The following is a 6014-nucleotide window of genomic DNA, read 5'->3' as shown; positions in this document are numbered from 1 at the left end:
CGACACAAACTAGGTCATTTTGGGACTAACATATGGTTACATTTTATTTCAATAATTCTCTTGCGCATAGGGGTCTTTAGCAGTGTGAGGAAACTGGAGGACCCGGGAGGGAGAGAGAGAAATGGGGTTTAACGTTCACACAACACAAACTAGGTCATTTCGGGACTAACATATGGTTCAATTTTATTTCAATAATTCACTTGCACGTAGGGTCTTTGTGGAGGAAACTGGAGGAACAGGAGAAAACCCACGAGGTTGAACAGGCATCCCTACTCCTTGCCACATACAACCAGGGAATCGAAAACCATGCCAGTTGACTCAATGACAGACCTTATGATACAGCGCCCACGTGCTAACCATTTGGCCATCCAACCCCTCAAGGATAAACTAAGTTTAAACAACAGGACTGAGAAAAGATGGTGACTGTTTGAGACATTATAACAATATTGAGTTAAACACTTAACAAAGTTTCCCACCAAATTTCAGATTGATAAACAAATTGTGTCTCGTCAAAACATAACAATTGAAATATAAATACCAAATTATTGTGTTGACAAGACTTTTCTGGATTTAAAACAGTAAATCGTGGGATTCATCAAGGGCAACACAAAGTTAATGAAATAAGTTTTCAACACTTGACACAATTATATGGAATACAAGTTACTTAAAGACACATTATGGGAGATAAGATAATAAGCTGGTAGTTCTCACTATAATAGTTAAAAACTATATAATGTAAAGGGAATTTGCTGAAAATTTCAGTCAAATTGATCCAATCTGAACCGAGATGTTAGCGATTGAATTTTAGGCCCAGCCTCGATCATCATTATTAAAGTTGCTATGATTAAATCATGAATGAAAGTTGAGCAGCAAATCGGATCCTAATCCAGTAAATATCGCAGGCTGGTGATGACTTTGAGAGTTGATTGTGGTCTGGATAAGTTAATTAATGTCTTATTAATAATTTAGATAACATTTCAGGCCTAAAGACCTGCAATAGGCAGATTTAGCTCTTGCATAATGTATGTTTAAATATTCCTTTTCTGGCGACGTTTCCATGAGTGTTCTCTTGTCTTTATTAAGCAAAGAATGACAACCATATATCTTCTTATTCCTTGGAATTTTACGGCCACTTCCACCTAGAGTGATATCGCAGACTAGTGTTTCCAGTCTCGGTAGAAGATGGCCTATCCGTAAATAAAGACACAATGTAGAGTAGCGTCCAAGATAAAATTTCATCGAAAGGAGTTGTTCTGGGTACTAAAAAATTAAGATGGCAAGCGTGCACAGTATGGCCCGTGTTGTCATCAATACTTTGATCTTGCCGAAAAATCATGTTTTTTTTAACTTGTGGACCCTCTAGAGATCAAGACTTTTATCCGATTTTGATGAGGGTTTTAGTTAAAGTTGCCGAAAATGGAAAACCAAGGGTTTTAGTTGAAGTTGCCGAACATGGTAAATCTAGAGTTTTAGTTGCACTTACCGAACGTGTAAAATCCAACATCTGTGAAGGGATGTATTAACCTGGATCGAAGACCAAGTCCCACTTCATCTGTTGTCTCATTTTTATATAATATCTCATCTCCAATAACCCACGTTACGTTGATCGTTCTCAACCACTTATATCTTGATAATTCTACAAAAAAAAAACACATCAAAATATTTATTGAAAACATCAAAATATTAAATTACAAAAGTTTAACTAAAAAAATTCAAAACAACTAAAAAGATGCAATCTGATTAAAGTACAAATCTATATTTCTTTTTTTTTTTTTGCTTTCGATGGCCTCTACTATATGAAGATCTGACCGGTTGTAGTGGAAGGTTGCATCAGGTCATACGAGCGGCTTTTGACCCTATGACGTTAGACATTTGATTAACTAATCAGCATTGATATTTATTGTGGACTACCCCCAGTTCTATGCACCTCATTTAGAACGTGGGTTATATAACAATTCTTCCAGATCCTAGTGTAGTAAAGACAAATAAAATGAAATTTTGAACTATGAAAACGTAAGGAAATAGGATCGGTGTTTTAAACAGATTGAAAATGATGGAAATATTTCCATTCATAATAATTGAATTCCATGGCTTTTTTCAGAAATTTCAAATTTTCCACGACTCAATGTCAGTGTTGGATAAATCTCCTGGCTTCGATACAATCAGATTAAAAAGATGCCATGGGTCGGATTTGCCAATTTGTGGGCCCTGCAACAAACACATTAGTAGTTCCCTGGGACAAACTCGATCAGTGGTTCCATAAATTTATAGAAATGTTGGCATAGTTCCTTGGGGTTTTTCCGGAGTGGTCTCAAATTGTGTTGAGATTCAGGATGGAGAGGTGCGCTGTACGAAAAAGAACCCATGCCAATTTGAATTTGATAATTTTCCTCGTAGCCCACTACATGGCGTATGCCTGTCTTCATTAGCCCAGTAGGAGCAGAACAGTAGGATGTTAAACCCCATTATAATTTCATGCAATGATTTAGTATACAAGTCAAACACTTGATCAGTCTTTATCTATGTTGCTATATGTCATGATCAACTTCTATACAATTAATTTTTTTTTTTTTAAAGATCATACAAGATATTAAACTCTACCAGACAAAGCAGGAGAACTGTACAATATAAAACAAGACGAAACAAACAACACAGTTATAAAGTGCACCACCTAATTTGGCCAGAAAAAAAGAATTTAACAAAAAGAGAGAGAGAGAGAGAGAGAGAGACACACACACACACACACACACACACACAAACTACATGTAGGTCATTTTGGGACTAACAGATGCATCAATTTTATATCAATAATTCACTTGCGCGTATGTGGTCTTTAGCAGTAGGAGAAAACTGGAGGATCCAGAGACAACCCACGATATTGGACAGGTAACTCTACTCCTTTTAACAAAAAGATCTGTGGTCTTCTACCATTTGATCTGAGGGTAGCGTGGCTCTTTAAGAAACATATTTCAACTCTTTGTCCTTAACACCAATCAACCTGGGTTCACGAGAGTGCTAGACATACGAGCATGGCTGAAGGGCAGGATGTGGAGAATTGATGACTATTTGAAGATGTGCCACGCCCACCATCTTTCTAACCAACTACAAACATATCAATTACAACCTCTTTGTACTCTAAATAAATACTTCATGGAAAAGCCAATACATCAACTTATACTTAATGACAAATTCTCAAATTTAATGATAAATTCTCAAATTTAATGATAAACTCTCAAATTTAATGATAAATTCTCAAATTTAATGATATATTCTCAAATTTATTGATAAATTCTCAAATTTATTGATAAATTCTCAAATTTATTGATAAATTCTCAAATTTATTGATAAATTCTAAATTCTCAAATTTAATGGATATATTCTCAAATATAACGATAATTCTCAAATTTAATGATTAATTCTCAAATTTAATGATAAATTCTGAAATTAAATGATAAATTCTGAAATTAAATGATAAATTCTTAAATTTAAGGATAAATTAGCAATTTAACGATAAATCCGAAATATTGGCCAGACTTTTAAGTCTGTCTGCCACTAAATGGCATTCAGTAATTGAAGATGATATAATGTTTATTACTTAGCGAGGTTTCGACTAGCGAGGTTTCGACTAGCATTATTTCATCTTTATTAAGCATCTTCATAAGAAAACTGTAATATTGTAGTCCACAAAAACTAGAGAATTCTTGTGAAAACTGTAATATTGTATGATTTATAGCACTTGACAATAGGTCAGTAAATGTTATAAACAACTCCTTATCTATAAACATGGTCCTTATTTTAAAACAAACTCCTGGCCACGAGTTCACAAAGCATTCTCAAACTTAAGTTAAAAATTTACTCAAAACTGTTTACCTTATTTTAACTAAAATATAGCCCTTTACATGTACAAAACTTTTGTTGTTCTAATGTATCAAATACATCAATAAAAAACTATGTGCAAAGTTTTGTATTTCTGGATGAAAGATATTTCTCATAAACAGTGATTGAAAGTTGAGTAATTTTGTAACTGAAGTCTGAGAATGCTTTGTGAACTTGGGGCCATAATATATAAACTCACTAAACCAAACATCCATTTTGTATAACTAACTTCCTTCTTTGGAAACTAACTCTCATTTTTTATGAAACTATCAGCAAACCCTTAACGGTCTGGTTGAAAAAACTTGTAGGCAGGTAGGGAAGGCTATTATTTGAGTACGAACTAATAAATAACATTGATTCGGAGGTGTTACCAGCCCTTAATGAATAACACTGACTGGTAACAAAAAGTGACATTACATGTTTGGTGTGAAGAGGTAGGAAGGAAGTTTATAGTTGTTAAAGACGGCATACAACTAAACAAAATGACTGTTGGAAGTTGAAGAGTTACATGTATTACACATGGGAAGGGACCCCACCACCACCGTCTAAAACACATGTGAAGGGCCCCTACCACCACCCTCTAAAACAAACGGGAAGGGCCCCGCCTCCTAACACACACGGGAAGGGTCCTCCCCACCACCCTCTAAAACACATGGGAAGGATCTCCTACCACCACCCTCTGAAACACACCTGGCCCCAAGTTCACAAAGCATTCTCAGACTTAAGTTGAGAATTTACTCAACTTTCAATCACTGCTTATGAGAAATATCTTGGTTCCAGAGACACAAAACTTTGCACATAAATTTCTTATTGATGTATTTGATACATTGAAACAACACAAGTTTCATAAAGGGTTATATATTAGTTAATAAAATGCGAACAATTTTGAGTAAATTCTTAACTTAAGTCTGAGAATGTTTTGTGAACTCGGGGCCAGAAGAACAATATGAAAACCTGGCCCCAAGTTCACAAAGCATTCTCAGACTTAAGGTGAGAATTTGCTCAACTTTCAATCACTGTTTATGAGAAATATCTTTGATGCAGAAACACAAAACTTTGCATATAGTTTCCTATTGATGTATCTGATACATTCAAACAACAAAATTATTATAAAGGGCTATATTTTAGTTAAAATAAGGTGAACAATTTTGAGTAAATTCTCAACTTAAGTCTGAGAATGTTTTGTGAACTCGGGGCCAGAAGAACAATATGAAAACCTGTAAGAACATATCAGGGTATACATCTCAAAATCAATTACTAGGGTGTATAGTGAAAGGTATACTGGGATAATAACGACTTAAAGTTGAGCTAATCACCTACACGTCTATTATTATCATTTTATCTCCTACTTAATCAGTCACGGTTATTACACCTTAATAATCCCTTTATAATCCCCTTACAATATGAACAAGATTCGCTGTTAACCTCTGACCCCCCCGAGACAAGAGGTAATAGATATAAGGGGGTTGTTTCAATGTCACGCCTTGTGAATCAAGTGATTGACAGCTCTGTGGTTGAAGTGTTAGGGGATCTGTTTTCTCTTATAATCACACGGTTCAACTTACAGCAATAATCGTGTTAATAGTCAAGGGTGACATGTGTAACAAGTCAAGGGGTGGGGTCGGGTATATCATATAATCCCTATTCAATACATTTTCATAACCCAAGGTACGATATACAGGACCTTGTAACGGTATAAACACAAGATGCGACAGTTATCTCGTAGATTTGTGTATGAAGGGAAGGTTGAGGGCAAGATATGGTTAAAATGAAAAGATCCGACCCGTTGATTTGATAGAAGAATAAAAGCAGTTGTGAGATGATTATTTTCTTTGGTTGTCGATTCGGCCGAAGTTGAAACACAACAAACTTGGATAGTGAGCAGACAAATTTCTAGTTAATCTGGTAACATATATAGAAATTTAATCCCAAGAGCTTTTGAACTAAAGGACTATTGAACTGTAGTAAGGTCGGACAGCAGGGTTAGGGTTAGGGAGAAATGGGGTTTAACGTCCACTCGACACAAACAACCGGGAAATCGAAACCACGCCAGTTGACTCAATGACCATTCAGCCATCCAACCCCCCTAAATGAAATAGACAAAAAGTTCAATACTTAAACATCAATTCAGTACATTT

The sequence above is a fragment of the Patella vulgata genome, chromosome 9 (assembly GCF_932274485.2).
Source record: "Patella vulgata chromosome 9, xgPatVulg1.2, whole genome shotgun sequence".
NCBI classification, from domain to species: domain Eukaryota; kingdom Metazoa; phylum Mollusca; class Gastropoda; family Patellidae; genus Patella; species Patella vulgata.
This window is presented reverse-complemented; position numbering follows the sequence as displayed.